Source organism: Protopterus annectens, chromosome 9.part0 (assembly GCF_019279795.1).
Source record: "Protopterus annectens isolate FY-2018-M chromosome 9.part0, PAN1.0, whole genome shotgun sequence".
Lineage (NCBI taxonomy): Eukaryota > Metazoa > Chordata > Ceratodontiformes > Protopteridae > Protopterus > Protopterus annectens.
In genome coordinates, this window is record NC_056743.1 from 1805889248 (window position 1) to 1805906199 (window position 16952).

At 39.4% G+C, this 16952-nt stretch overlaps 1 protein-coding gene across 1 annotated transcript in view; it reads right to left on the reverse strand.

The window, feature by feature from the left end:
• Nucleotides 1-16594, reverse strand: part of EIF3G (eukaryotic translation initiation factor 3 subunit G) — a 195129-nt gene extending 178535 nt beyond the window's left edge. The window contains exon 1 of the mRNA XM_044084675.1: nucleotides 16528-16594. The gene's annotated coding sequence lies outside the window, so the exon portion shown is untranslated. The remainder of the gene's footprint in view (nucleotides 1-16527) is intronic.
• Nucleotides 16595-16952: the final 358 nt, after the last annotated feature.

Genomic DNA, 16952 nt, shown 5'->3' on the forward strand with positions numbered 1-16952 from the left:
GAAAGACTGCTCGCAAGCTCTCAGATAGAGCAAAAGAGCACCTCGGGGCAGTCCGCAAGAAAGACCATCGCAATGCACTAGGCAGACACAGCTCCCTCTGCCCCAACTTCAGCAAATTTAAGTTTTTTGTACTCTAGCAAGTACAAGAATTCTACGGTGATTGTGAAACCTTACTCGAAGTAAAAGAATTAAAATGGCAACTCCTCCTCGATGCCGAAACGGCACCGGGACTTAATGAAAATATCAATGTGAAATGTGCACTAAAATGGTTAGGCTGATAGTATTCCTAAACACGCCCACGCATACACTCTGAACATCCTCATTGGTTATATTGTCTTCTTTTTGCATTTGTCCACATAGGGTAACAGTGTAAAGAGACTGTCTATCAAAATGCTGTATTCTACACCTCATTAAATAGTATTGAGAATGCACACAATTTAAAACAAGTAAAGTATTTTAATGTATCACTGAAGAAGTTTGTAGTAATAAAACCGAACAAAAGCGCTCAGCTATCAGCTCCTGTCTCCAGTGTTAGTTTCCTGTAACACCCCCCCCCTTGGGGATGATTTTGTTTTTGAAGTTTATATATATATATATATATGTATGTATATATATATATATATATATATATATATATATATATATATATATATATATATATAATATGTATATATATATATATATATATATATAATATGTATATATGTATATGGTATATATATATATATATATATATATATATATATATATATATATATATATATATACACACACACATATATATATATATATATATATATATATATATATATATATAGATATATATGTGTGTGTGTGTGTGTGTGTGTGTGTGTGCGCGCGCATATATTATATATATGATGGTGTAATGATGAATGTTGTCAGTGCATATGCTCCACAAGTTGGGTGTGCGATGGATGAGAAAGCGAAATTTTGGAGTGAGTTGGAGGAAGTCGTGGTGAGTGTACCCAAGGGTGAGAGACTAGTGATTAGAGCGGACTTTAATGGGCATGTTGGTGAAGTGAACAGAGGAGATGAGGAAGTGATGGATAGGTATGGTGTTAAGGAGAGGAATGCAGAAGGTCAGATGATAGTGGATTTTGCAAAAAGGATGGACACGGCTGTGGTGAATACGTATTTTAAGAAGAGGGAGGAGCATAGGGTGACTTACAAGAGTGGAGGAAGATGCACACAGGTGGATTATATCCTATGTAGGAGGGCCAGTCTGAAGGAGATTGGAGACTGTAAAGTGGTGGCAGGGGAAAGTGTAAAAAGGGTGATTGTAAAGTGGAGTTTAGGGAAGAGTTAAGACAGGCACTGGGAGGCAGTGGAGAGTTACCGAACAGCAGGGTAACTACAGCAGAACTAGTAAGGGAGACTGCTAGAAAGGTGCTTGGTGTGACATCTGGACAGAGGAAGGAGGACAAGGAGACCTGGTGGTGGAATGAGGAAGTACAGGAGAGTATACAGAGGAAGAGGCTGGCGAAGAAGAAGTGGGATTGTCAAAGAGATGAAGAAAGTAAAGTAGACATGAGTATAAGGGGATGAGGCGCATGGCAAAGAGAGGTGGCGAAAGCGAAGGATAAGACGTATGGGGAGTTGTATAACAGATTGGACAATAAAGAGGGAGAAAAGGACCTGTACAGATTGCAGAGGGACAGGGCTGGGAAAGATGTGCAGCAAGTAATGGTGATAAAGGATAGTAAGGGAAATGTACTCACAAGAGAGGAGTGTGTGTTGAGTAGATGGAAGGATTATTTTGAGAGGCTGATGAATGAATGAAGTGAATGAGAGAGAGAAGGTTGGATGATGTGGGGATAGTGAATCAGGAAGTGAAACAGATTAGCAAGGAGGAAGTAAGGACAGCTATGAAGAGGATGAAGAATGGAAAGGCTGTTGGCCCAGATGACATACCAATGGAAGCATGGAGGTGCTTAGGAGAAATGGCAGTGGAATTTTAACTAGGATTGTTTAATGAAATTTTGGAAAGTCAGAGGATGCCTGAGGAGTGGAGAAAGTGTTTTGGTACCTATCTTTAAGAATAAAGTGTGATGTGTAGAGCTGCAGTAACTACAGAGGCATAAAATTGATCAGTCACAGCTTGAAGTTATGGTAAAAAGAGTAGTAGATGCTAGGTTAAGAAGGGAGGTGATGATTAGTGATCAGCAGTATGGTTTCATGCCAGGAAAGAGCACTACAGATGCAATGTTTGCTCTGAAAGTGTTATTGGAGAAATAGAGAAGAGTGCTCTTTCCTGGCATGAAACCATACTGCTGATCACTAATCACCTCCCTTCTTAACTTAGCTTCTACTACTCTTTTTACCATAACTTCAAGCTGTGACTGATCAATTTTATGGCTCTGTATCTTTGTAGACTTGGAGAAAGCATATGACAGGGTGCCTAGAGAGGAGTTGTGGTATTGTATGAGGAAGTTGGGAGTGGCAGAGAAGTATGTAAGAGTGGTACAGGATATGTACGAGGGTAGTGTGACAGTGGTGAGGACTGCAGTGGGAGTGACAGATCCATTTAAGGTGGAGGTGGGATTACATCAAGGATCAGCTCGGAGTCCTTTCTTATTTGCAGTGGTGATGGACAGGCTGACAGGAGGTCCTGTGGACTATGTTTGCAGATGACATTGTGATCTGTAGTGAGAGTAGGAATCAGGTTGAGGAGACTCTGGAGAGGTGGAGATATGCTCTAGAGAGCAGAGGAATGAAGGTCAGCAGGGCTTGTGTGTAAATTAGAGGGAGGGTAGAGGAATGGTGAGGATGCAGGGAGTAGAGTTGGTAAAGGTGGACGAGTTTAAGTACTTTGGATCAACAGTTCAGAGTAATGGTGAATGTGGAAGAGAGGTGAAGAAGAGAGTTCAGGCAGGGTGGAGAAATGTGTCAGGAGTGATTTGTGACAGACTGGTACCAGTAAGAGTGAAAGGGAAGGTCTACAAGAGGGTAGCGAGATCAGCTATGTTATATGGGTTGGAGACAGTGGCATTGACAAAAAGGCAGAAGTCACAGCTGAATGTGGCACAGTTAAAGATGTTAAGATTTGCACTCGGTGTGACTAGGATGGATAGGATTAGGAATCAGTACATTAGAGGGTCAGCTCAAGTTGGACAGTTTGGAGACAAAGCAAGAGAGACGAGATTGTGCTGGTTTGGACATGTGCTGAGGAGGGATGATGGGTATATTGGGAAAAAGATGCTAAGGATGGAGCTGCCAGGTAAGAGGAAAAGAGGAAGGCCTAAGATAAGGTTTATGGACATGGTGAGAGAGGACATGCAGGCGGTTGGTGTGACAGAGCAAGATGCAGAGGATAGGAAGAAATGGAAAGAGATGAGCTGCTGTGGCGACCCCTAACGGGAAAAGCCGAAGGATGATGATGATATATATAATACACACACACATTATATATATATTTATATTATATATATATATATATATATATATATATATATATATAGAGATATAGATATAGATTATATATATATATATATATATATATATATATATATATATATATATATATATATATATATATATATATATAATATATATATATATATATATATATATATATATTTATATATATATATATATATATATATATATATATATATATATATATATATATATATATAATATATACGATGGAGATAGATAATATATATATATAGATTATATATATATATATATATATATATATATATATATATATATATATATATATATATATATATATATATATATATATATATATATATATATATATATATATATATATATATATATATATATAGAGATATAGATAAGTATATATATATATATATATATATATATATATATATATATATATATATATATATATATATATATATATATATATATAGTTGGAAAATCCTTCTATGTGGCCCACCAAATAAAAAAAAAAAGGGTTCGCATCTAGAACAAGAGAGGTTATTGTGCCTCTCTACTCATCACTCATTAGACCCATCAGAGAATAGAACACCCCATTTGGGATGTACCTTACAAGGCACCTGCAACAGCTGCAAAGACCACAAAAGTACCTCACCAAGAGGATTACTGGCCTCAAACAGGTGCCCTATGCAGCCCGACTCAAGAAACTCCAGTTGTACTCTTGTTGCATACCACTTACTCAAGAGGTGATCTTTGACATACAAGGCCATGTCCAACCCAGAATTGATGGACATGCTCCAACTAAAAAAAAAAAAAAAAAAAAAAATATCCCGGAGAGTCATATGCTCTAGAGATATAAACCTCACCACAACAATAAATAGGACATGCTGGACGGATAGATTCCTGTCCCAGAGACTCCCCATGCTTTGGAACAGGATTCCAATATACATCAGACAGAGCCCCTCACAAACACTCTTCAACAGAAACCTTGATGGGTGGATGGGAAACAGAAAATTTACCCTGGGATCACTGCAGTGGCTCTGCTGGACAGTGGCGCTGGGAACTAATGGCTCTGCTGGACAGAGGCACAGGGAACTAATCTAAGGGGGTGGCGAAAGCCAACGCATTCTGGCTAGGCTTATAAATGCTCTTGGGCAGATAGCCTAATACTTACCTATGAACCTATATACAATTACCAGGAAACGTGGGGGCACAGGTGGGCTTGCCCCCCCCACCACAAGAGACTTCAGTACATGTGCAGAGGCTGTTTCTTGGTAGATGTGTAGTTGTGTCTCGATATTTTTACATTGATGTTTTGCTTAATACTGGGTCTATTTGATGCTTAGCACTACACCCATATTACATTAATATACTGCACACATGCACGTGTATACACACTATGTAATACACATGCACAACTCACAGACTTGTGTATTTTACACAGTGCAACTGTGGTTACAAATTGATTCTTCCTAATTTGCCTATGTTCTCTCTCTTTTATAAACGCACTGCATATGACAAACCCTAGACATAGGTTCATAGGTAGGTAGTTGGGTATTGGCCCGAGGGCCAAAGCAAGCCTATCCAACATTTTATTGGCTTTCACCACCCATGTAGTGTTAAATTCCTGCCCCTCTATCAAGCAGAGCCCCAGACATAATCCCAGGTGTGAATTTCTTATCACCCATCCACTTATCAAGGTTTTTCTTGAAGAGTGCCAATGATGAGCTCTGCTTGATGTACATGGGAATTTTGTTCCAGAGCATGGGAAGTCTCTGGGACAAGAATATATCCCTCCAGCATGTCCTATTTATTGTTGTGGTGAGGTTTTGTAGCTCAGGGAGACTGGGATTTCTTTAAATGGAGCATGTCCATCAATTCCGGCTATGTCAGACAGAGGCTTCCTCGGAGTAAGCAGTATGCAACAGAGTAGAATTGGAGTTTGAGCCGGTCGGCATATGGCAGGCCAGCAATCCTATTGGTGAGGTACTTTTGGGGCCTCTCCAGTTGTAGGTATTTTGTGAGGTACATCCCAAACGGGGCATTTTCTTCAATGAGGGGTCTGATAAGTGATAAGTAGTAGAGGGGGACGATGACTTATTTCTAGATGCAAACCCTTTTGTGATTCCGTGGGCCACGTAGAAAGATTTGCTGACCACTGTGGTAATGTGGTTATCAAAGGAGAGGTTATTATCCACTTGGGTCCCAAGATCCCTCATCTCACTTTGTGTCAAGTGAACTAGCCCCCTAATTGGTAACTCATGGCTACCATGTTTTTACTTTGGGGGATGACAATGCACTTTTTGGCATTTAGCTTGAGGCCATGATTTTGAAACCAGGTGTCGCTCGGTGAGGCCCTTTTACAGGATGTCTACGCCGGCAGGGGAATCGATAATGGCACCCAGTTTGCAATCAGCTGCAAACCTGGTTAGCCATAGACCCTTGGTATTCGCTTGCACTTCAAAGTTTATACCGAACAGGAAAGGTCCCAAGACTGAACCCTGGGGCACTCCACTTGTCACTGGTTTGGAGTAGGATCTGGAGGCTGCAACTCTCACAGTGTGGGTTCTGTCCTTTAGCCAGTTGGCCACTCATCTCGTGATGTAAGGATTTATGTTAAGGTTGATGAGTTTATCTACGATTCCTGAACAGGGGACAGTGTCAAAGGCTTTAGCGAGGTCCGGGTAGGCTGTGTGGACCACCTTGCCCTTGTCTACGGCCTTGGTAATGGTTTCAGGTAGGCTGTGTGGACCACCTTGCCCTCGTCTACAGCCTTGGTAACTGTTTCAAAGAAGTCTACCAGGTTTAAGAGACATTATCTACCTTTTACAAATCTGAATTGGGTAGCATCCAAAGTTTGGAGGTTACCAATGTCTGTTTATGGAATTATGATATGCTCCATGGCCTTGCAGGCCAGGCTAGTCAAGCGGGGTCTGTGGGGGTTCCTCCTTTGTGGAGTGGGACAACTGTTGCTGGGAACATGGAGTTTAGGTGGGGAGCTAGTTAATTTTGGAGTTCGTGTAAGACATAGCCTGGGATGTTGTCCGGTCCCATGGATGCTGTGTTTTTGGCTTTAGAGAGTACAATATCAACTGGCTCTGTATATTTCGCGCCGTTCTGTTGTAGCTCGGCGCAGATCTGGATGTTGCCATGGAGATGCTTGACACAGTTAAAGAATGTCTTGTGGTAGTCTTTGGAATCCGTGGCAATTTTTCTTTCAAAATTAGCTTTGGAGGATTTTATGAGAGATCTTAGTTTCTTACCGAGGCCTGTCAGTGAGTTCTTCCATACCTGGGTTTTTACTCTCTTTTGCAACAGTTTCTTCCTTCTGCTGTGGTAGGGGACCACCAGATCGGGTTTTGGAAGATAGCATCTTGGTTTTGTTGGGGATAGCACGATCCATGCACTCGTGCAGGTGCATGTATGCAGGATTCAGTAGTAGTGACTGTATTGACTGTTATCCATCTGCAGGGGCGTCACAAAGTTAGCCACCTCAGTTTTGAGTAGCGTGAAGTTGGTTTGCCACTCTCTAATTTAACTATCTAGAGATAATGGTGTAGTCCTGTACTATCTGTGTTTTTGCCTACCTTGTGTCAGCTCCCTTATGCACCTTTACTTGTACCGGTTCCCTTAAAAGTTCCCCCACCTATAAATTTCTTTAATCAGTGGCTTGGGTTCACAGCATGTCAAATCTTACCACATTAGCACTTCTGGCAGCACCCACTGTACTTGTAGGAGACCCTTTCAGCCATAACATGGACTGTGGCACAGGAAAATAACTTTCTTGGGTGGCGTAAGCCAGGGAACCTTGTTGGCTAGGCTTACATAGGCCCTTCGGCCGATAGCTTAGTACCTACCTATGAACCTATAAACAAGTAATGAAGATGGTGTCCAGAACCCTTGCATTGAATATACTTCCTGACAGCATTACACATCATTCTGTATAAATTACAACTTGTTCCCCTTTAAGTGGGACTACTTCCACGTTTTTGGTGAAATGTGTACCACAGTTCGGCCACCATGCTGCTCAAAATCTTTCGTTGTGCACGGCCATACTGACTGGACAAAGATTGCCACTTCATTTGCCTCCAATCCAAATTCATTCCTCCCAGTGCTACAACTAGATGTACCCAACCCTGCTCATTTCCACCTGTCACAAAGCTACACTACCACCTCTGTCCACACTCATGCTTTTTGTCATTATAACCCATCCCATGATCTTAAACAGGACGCGTCTTATTTTGTTCTGCAGAATCTTTCAAATAAACCACTTTACCTCTACCTTCTTAATCCCATTTGTTTACAGTATAACCAGCAGCATTAAGAACAGTCTAACTCCGTCCAGCAACTCAGCTATGCACAATGCCAACACAGCAGTCAATACACACACACACACTCACTTGCTTCACTCTAATCCTCCCTAATTACTGCTTTTATGCTACAAAATTACTACATTTAGTAGACAGACAAGTCCTACTTTCCAAAACCAATGCTTGCTGCTCGTCCCAATCCATCCCAAGGCATTACTGGTCCATTTTAGCTCCAATTCCCATTTACTACAGCGGTGCAATGGCACTAATACAATATCCAGATGTCTAAGATCCAACATTTTCTACAATCATTCTGCTCCCATATGTTTTGGAAGACATAAACCCTAACTCACCTTTGCACTAATACTCTCCTTTTTTGCAACTGTACCAATGCACCCAGTCTTAACTCAGACTATTCTGTCTACAACTACATTTCAACACACCTACTCCCATCTCCTCCTCAACATACTACTCACATGAATTATGCACATAACACCTAATATATTACTTGCCTTTTCTATCTATATCGTTATTTTCACACAACTCTGATAAAATGACAAACTGCTCAGTCTACAAGCTACTCAGTCTGTGTTGCATATGTCCATCCCTTTCATTACTCACTTCCTGAACACAGTGCTTATATGCAAGATGAACACTTAATACTCTTCTATACTGACAAAATATTCTTTTCTTCTCTGCACAGCCATTACTGTACAACTCTAAATACTGGAAATTATTCAAAAATTACCTTCCACCTCCAGGTGTCTTCCTACATCATACTGGTTACACTGCTGGCATACAGGCAGCCTTGTCTTTACACATCGCTGCTCTTCTCTACCTACTAAACAGCACCTTTAACAAGAGCACAGTACAATAGCTGCATTCTCTACTCTACAATTCGACTACTGCAGTACCGCTCCCAGTTGGACATCAGCTCACGTTTATATGAACTCACACGTCACTCTTCTGCCACCAGCATTTTCCCTTTACATTAAGCTTGTTTAAACTTCAGTTGCTGTTAACAGTGCAGCTATAACCCCAGTTAACACTAGACCTTCATTTCCCAATATGTACCTCATACTTTTCATTACTACTTCCTTCACCCACTTGTAAACTACCTTCCACAACTGCAGACAAATATAGTAGACCCTCCTTTTCACCCACTCCCAGAAATTAAGCCTGGAGTCTATTATACTAGAACCCCCCTACCCAACCATAACCCCTCCCCCCCTCATTTTTGCACATGGGGTCAGGGTGTCACTTCAATATTGACAATCACCTAGAGTCTCACATCTTTTCAAACTTCAATAGAGACCCCTTTCTGCTCAGTTTGCTGCAACCGGCATATACCTTCCCATGGCAACACAACCAATATGCATTTTGCCGATTACCACTCTGCATTTTACTGCCAAGCAAATCAACCTGCTAGAACAGTGACCCCGAAACTGTGGTCCACAGACCCCTACGGGTCTGCACGATAAAATTTTAGTGGTCCGTGAATTCAGGGATAGCACTCGCCTGCATTTCTAACTTCTGCATTGTCCGCAGGTTCAGGGCTTGTGACCTACCTTGCAAATTTAACAAAAAACACAAAAAGAAAGGCTTCCCTGTCTGCAGCTGAGCAGCAGTTTCCACGTTTGTGGCTAAGCAGCTGCTTGTCCTGAGTTTTCAGAAGGAGGAGCAAGTTAGTTTGCGGCTGAGGCTGAACTGCTCACTTGCCCTTTGTTTTCTGCCTGGCAGTTGGAACTTGGAGGAAAATTAAACTATTCTGTTCCCTCCAAGTAAGACAGTTAAATGTCGTAGATTATTGTTGGTTGCTGTAAGCTTCACATCTCCTTTTGTCAGCTATTAAAATAAACCGGTACTGCAGAGCGGATCCTGATGATCTTGTGAGATCTTGTTCAAAGACCCTGAAGGTATGCTATATCCTTAAAAAAATTTGTATGAATGAAAAACTTGTTCTATCAACTTTCTAAATTTATAAGAGCAATACTTAAAACGTGTCCCTAGCTTTTGGCCTTTGTCCCCCCACCCATTACAACAGACTTTGTCCAGATTTATTGTGCCAAGGGGTTGAGAGGTAGTGTGTGTTCGCATGCAAGAGGTAGGTAACATACCCCCTTCAACTGTTTTTACAGAATATCCAGACTTTTGCATCATATTTTTAGTCTGGTTCTCAAACTTGCATTTTTCCTGGCAAATCATTGGGGATTGAAGTCAGAAAATAGTGGCAGACATTTGAGCTTTAAATTTCATATGCTTCAGAACATTTGTACAAAATATAAAATGGTTTTATCAACTAAGTTAATATAAGCAATATTTAAAATGTCACGAAATGACAGTATGAAGGTTGAGACACGGCAATGCAAAACAAAGAACTGTGGTAAAGGTTTAATGAAAATTTATAACGGTTAGCTCTTTCACACCTCAACAATGGTGCTTCAGACCATACACTAACTTAAAACCACCCATTTAAATTAAACAATTATTACAAGATAGCATATTTGATTGGATACAGTACAAATTCAACCAATAAGATATTCAAAAAACAGAGATGTGTTAATCAAGTGAAACTCATGGAAGCAACCAAAATACATTATAAAAGAGCTATCATAATATTAGCATATTGATCCTTAGTGCACTAAAACGTAATAAAAATAATAAAATACATCACAAAGTGCAATTTAATGCAAAGGACAGTCCTTCAAATAGGGTGCTAATGGTGTCTTCCCAGTAAGGCTGGGTGAGCTACTGGCCTGCAGTTTAATTATCCACCTGACATTTCTAAAATTTCCTAGTCGCAAACTCTCATTCTATAACCATAAATTTGAAAGAGAGTGTTCACTACCAAGTTCTAAAACATGCTTAGCAATGGCATTCTTACTGTCATGTCTAGGAATGGCTGCTGAGTGTTCTCTAATTTTGCTCTTTTAAACAGCGAGTCATCTTACCAACCAACATAAAAAGTGCAGCATAAGCAACACTGCACTAAACAAACAACATCCTTAGTGGCACAATCAGCTTTCACTGAAAATCTAAACTATCTTAAGTCAGTGGATGAATAAATGAATCAGAGGCAAGAATTAAATTACAGGACCCACATCTCCAGTAGGGTAAGGTATCTCCATTTTCAATAAACTCACACGTATGAATTACAACATAATCTCAAGGATTTCTTATTCCTGACCTCAACCTCATTACCACAATCAACAGAACATGTTGGAGGGACAGGTTCATAACCCAGAGACTGCCCATGCTCTAGAATGGACTACCCATAGTCAAGCAGAGCACCTCACTGGCCCTTTTCCAAGAGAAATCTTGATGAGTGGATGGGAACTAGAAAGTTCGCCCCCAGGGATCACTCCAGTGGCTCTACTTGAGAGGCATTCAGAAATATTGGCGACATGATGCCAGGGCACTTCTATGGGCTAGGCTTGTAAAGGCTCCAGGGCCGTTGGCCTAGTACACATCTATGAATCTCAAACCAGGATGATTACTAACAAAACCTTTTATCTGTTCACTGGACATTAAAAAACCTGCCAGTTTTTCTTTTTAACTTGGCATATCTTATTAATATCACTATTTACATGGGGCTACTAATTTCCCTGTAAGCAGTCTGCAATATTCTAATCATAGGGCAGTTGACAGGATTCTTTAGACACAGAAAAATAAGGTTTTGCCCTACTGATTCATAGATATCTGGTGTCCAAGTCCATCTGTTCAACTTCTCTGATACTATATCGGTGATCTAAAAATTCAGTTTTTGGCATATGCAAATCCATAATGAACCTCTGATCATCATCATCATAATTCAGTCTAGAAATAGGCATCCCTTGCCCCAAGAATATTCCTAAAGATATGGGGAGGATGCAAACTACCTCAAAGTAAATTATTCCTCCTACATTCTTCCTATATACAGTACTGAAAGTACCATCAACCCTTTGAATATTTTCACACCCAAAAATTCTATAACCATGTCTGAGAATTTACAGGAGAACTTTACAAAAAGTCTATAGTCTGATGTAAAAATTGTACACAATTATGCAGTAAATCTGGGGTACCTACCCAAACAAGAAATAAATCATCCACAAACCTTCAATAACAATTAACATAGCCTACATACACATTGCTCAAAAATCATGGATTCTTCCCACTTAGCTAGCATGATACTGGCATAGGCATTACTTTCCAAGATCAATTCTTAAAGCATACATACAAGATTTACCTTAACATTATCATACTGACTTTTGGCCATTAAATACGACCTAACAATTCTTTTCACATGAAGGATCACCGTAAACAAAGACTTGACATCTAGGGTAACTAACAGCTTTTTCACAGTGTATCATACATAGAACTAACATGAGCATATAAATCCTGTAAAAGATGTTCGGTGTCCCGTAACACTGAGGGTGAACTTAACACTAGTCTCAAGCGCTTTTCAACAAAAATTGCTAGTGGTTGAATGAGCCAACCCTGCCCAGAGACTATAGGTCTCATGGCAGGTTTCTCGCTATTCTTGTGGTTTTGGGAAGACAGAGTAGAACTCGTATGAGGGGGCAAACGACAAAATATATTTATCAATAGATATAATTCTACTTAAGACAATCATATAAACTAATCTACTCATACATTAAACATCTGACTGAGAAATGGTCAAATGCACATTGGAACGTCCAGCAGATCGTGCGTGGGTTGTAAATAACTTCTGTCCATTATAATGGTCGCACCACCCTTATCTTTAAAGGAGCAAATTAAAGAACACTTGGTAGCCATTCATAGAGGTGACAGCAAGAATTGTATTGTTTTTTATTTTATGTTTTTGTGCACTACACACATATTAAAGGAGGTTAACATTACACAATGTATTTTGGTTGCTTCCATTCAATGTTTTAGGAGTTTGTTAGGTGATTAACACACCTCTGTGTTTTGAAAATCCTATTGGTCGAATTTGTAGTACTGTATGCAATCACATTTGCTAGCTTGTACCAAGTGTTTTATTTAAATGGATGGTTTTAAGTTAATGTATGGTCTGATGAAGCACCATTGTTGAGGTGTGAAAGTGATAATAGTTATAAATTCATTAAACCTTTACCACAGTTATTATTCTTTGTATTGCAGTGTCTCGGCCTTCATACTGTGTGCCATTCTGTGAGGTTATTACTATAGAGTTTGGAGGACGTTTATCCACAGGGATTATCTACTTTTATATTTAAGATGTGTCCCTAGTTTTGGGCCTGACAGGCTTTGTCCAGACATATATATGGGGGAGGCAGGCAGGTGTGTGTTAGGGGTGTGTTTGTGTGTGCGCGCATGTGTAAGAGGGAGGGAGGCATGTATGTATGAGTGCGCGAGTGTGCCAGTGCTTTTATAAGAGGGAGGTAGCATATCCCTCAACTGTCCACATTTTTGCTGCATATGTTAATCTGTTCCTCATAAAAAGGACTGAAGTTGCAAAATAATGACAGACATTTGAGTTTTAGACATATCCATTAGATTAGAAAAATGCATACTAACCCAAATCCTGTTATTCTACCAATTTTCTAAGTTCATGACAGCAATATTTATAATCTGTCACTATTTATGTTAGTGCAAGAAATCTGGATAAAGCCTAACAGGTTGAGGTGTGTGTGAGAGAGGGAAATGCCCTAGTTAGGGTTAGGAGGTGGTAATTTGTTTAGGCTCAAACCCTGTACATTAGCTACAGGAAACAAGAGCCCGAATCCACTACCCCAACTACCAAAATCCATTTTTCAAGGAACAGAGTTTAGGTACATTTTTCAAGGAATTTCGTATCAAGTACATTTTCAAAGAACTGTGAGCTTTAAGGAAGAGAAGTTTACTGCTGCTCATGCCAAGTCCATTTACAATGTTAGACTGTTTTGTTTTAACAAATTGTATCGCTATTGTGGTACAGAATTTTAAAGCAGTTAGTAGCAAAAGTAGCACATGTGTTTTGATGCAGAAGGCTGTGGGTATAACTCCCACAGCATGTAGATGGATTGCGGATACGGTCTTGTAATTTAAGGGGGGGGGTGCTGTAGCCCTGAATATGTCCTCCTTTGGATGAGATGCTTAGTAACTACGAACGCGTTTTCAGTTTGAAAACCATGCAATATTACCAGCTTACCATTTTTAATGTAAAACAGTAGGCAATTTATTCTTCAAGGGCAACAGGCACTGAATTTGTAGAGGAAACAAATATAAAGTTGTTTGCTAGCAGGAACTTTTTCATTCGTTACAAATCTCTAATGTGGAATTATTCAAATAACTTTTACTTCTGAAGAGATTGTAAATATTGACTGATATTGGTGGATTGTAATGACAGAAGTTTGTGTCCTTTTATAGTTGAAATGTTCTGAAATTGGGCAGTTTTGTCATTACTGGTTCATATGTTTTTTGTTTTATTTCTTACTGGAAAAATGTTCAAAACTATAAGTTTAAAACACACTAACAACTGGTGCTGTATTAAAGGGATATTGTGATGCCACCTGTCTGGCCAGTAATCAAGGCACCCGAACCCTCACCACTAACACTGTAAGAGGGACATTCACGAACAAAAATGGATATACCCAATATTTCCAGTTGCAGCTCTCTGCATCAAGCAAAATTTCCTTTAAGAGCACACAGGGAACACACAGCCCAGGGTTTCTCCCTCTCCCCAGGTCAAAATTAACTACAGCTGTTGAGTCAAATCCTCAGCAGAGTGTCCAAGTTCAAGACCTCCAGCACCCTCTGTGAAACCAGTGCTTTGTGTTCCTGCCACTAGCAGCTGACACACACACACTGAAATTTGATTCTCACACACACACACACACACACACACACACACACACACACACACACTATGCCACCTTCTGCTCAGATTATAAGGTAGTTATACCGCCCCCGTATACTCCAAAGCCAGCTACTCTAAGGCTCTTACAAGGGTATCCAATTATACGGAGTGAAATTAATATGAATACATATGGCAGCGTTTTGAACACTGCAGTAAGGCTTTCAGGAGTGGCCACAGATTCACCAAACAGATATGAGTACTCAAAAGGTTAAAATATTCTCTAAATGACCAGACACAATGAAAAGTTTACATATATTTAATAACAAATAAGAAAAGGACATGAAACTACTAAATATCTATTTACAATAAACACCAGAGTTTCATCACAGGAAAAGTTAACACTGATGAAAAGATTCACAGAGACACAGAAAAACAGTACTTAACTAATATCACTATAATTTTCCCAGTAATCTAAAGAATGATTATTACCTGGTCACTTATTAGCAGAAGCCAAGATGAAGTGGGCGAGTGGTCTCACTTCTTTGTCAGGTTCCAAGAACAGGCTTTCCTGAGACTTAAGTCTTACCTAGTATTAAACATTTCAGTGATGGATTCCAGAATGACTTCACATACATCTGGTCATCCAACTCCTGGTTCCCATGTAATCCCCATTGCTAGAAACTGCCAGGATTTTGCACCTGTGTCAATGACACACAGACACACACAGCATTGCTAATATCTGCTGCAGCTCCTGGAAGTCATAAAACACCTCCACTCTTCCTACAGGAGCTAATAAGCCATACTTATTACAGACATTTAGTCTCTGGCTTCATTCATAACTGTGAGAACATCTTTATGGCCTAGGCTCAGTAATTTAATGTCTTTCTATTTTTCAAAGTCAGCTGGAGCCGATCTTAACATCTTCTCTTTCAGTGCCCTCTGTTAAAACATACATTTAAACAGTTTCAATACAGTACAGCCTGATAAACATGTATATTTATTTTATCAGCAGAGCACGCTGTGGATATATTTTTAACACAAGGAGCTTTACAAATAGATTTTTAAACACAACCATCCATACAAATCAGTTTGATATACAAATGACATAATTCTTTAAAAAAATTCCAGCTAGCTGTGCTGGCATATGTTACACATCAACTGCCATACTTCTCCTGGTGTAGCTGCCAATACTTCATTGACACAGATACAATTTAATTATTGTATATTATAATTGTATATTATAATTTAATTATACAATCAGGAAGATGAATCTACAAACTTCCTCATGGTCCTAAAAATGTGTGCAAGGGGCCTAGGACTTGAAAGCAGCCCACATGTAATCTTACTCTGTCACTGGCCAGATGCATTTTCCTTTGAATGTGGCTTTCAATGCGGTTTCAATGATCAAAGGCAGAGAAGTTTTAATGCCAAGTCAGTCTTCATTGCGAGACTATTGCTTTGTAGCTTTAGCAGAGGTCTCAGTGTTTATGCCATAAAATTCGAAATAAAAATTAAATCCAAATATCTGTAATCACTGTAAAAGTAAAGCAGAAAACAGTATGCACAGTACGCACACAAGAGTTTTGAAACAGTGTTTGTGGCAACTGGGGAGAAATAGCCAAGTAATGGGACACTGGAATGGCAGCGTGGGGGAGGTTGACCAAAACACAACGTATGCTTTATTAATTAATATCAATCTGAAAACAATCAGAAATATAGGGATCCACCAAAATATTTCCTTTATAAAATGGGTCCTCCAGCTTGCAAAGTTTTGAAACAACTGTACTAGAAGATATGCAACCTTCAATAAAGGTTATGCATTATACGGTTTAAATAAGAGACAACCCCCACTTGCTAATTTCATACTTGCTGCACAGCTGCTCAAGCAGCCCACAGCAAAACACAACCAGTTCACATACACAAGACACTTAACAGCAATGACTGCCAGATGGAAACCTTTTCTTTCACGTATCAGTAAAGTTACATGTCAAAAAATCTACTACTTACCTTCCTCCTAGCCACGGCTTTGGATGCTTTCCTAGTTTCAATCTTGTAAGTACGAATTATCTATTAAAAAAATAGACAAACTTAATGAGTAGTAAATAAGTAGTGGTCCTTCACAGACTATCAATAAATACTCTACTAATGCTCTACTTAACTTAGTACAAATCACCATAATCAAAATAATATCTCTGTAACAAGAGATAATATGGGTAATACAAACTAATGGAGCAATATTAGTACAGACCACTTTTACCTGAAACTGCATTACAAAAAAGGACATGAAAATCTAGCAGAGAAAAATGTCATTTTTCCTAGTTAGTGTGGTTGCTGCATTCAAGATGGTTTACAGCAAAAGCCAAAAATAAAACAGAAAGTAAATAGTTTAACTGCATTGCTTAACCCTAAGCATTCAAGGAAAACATGGAGGC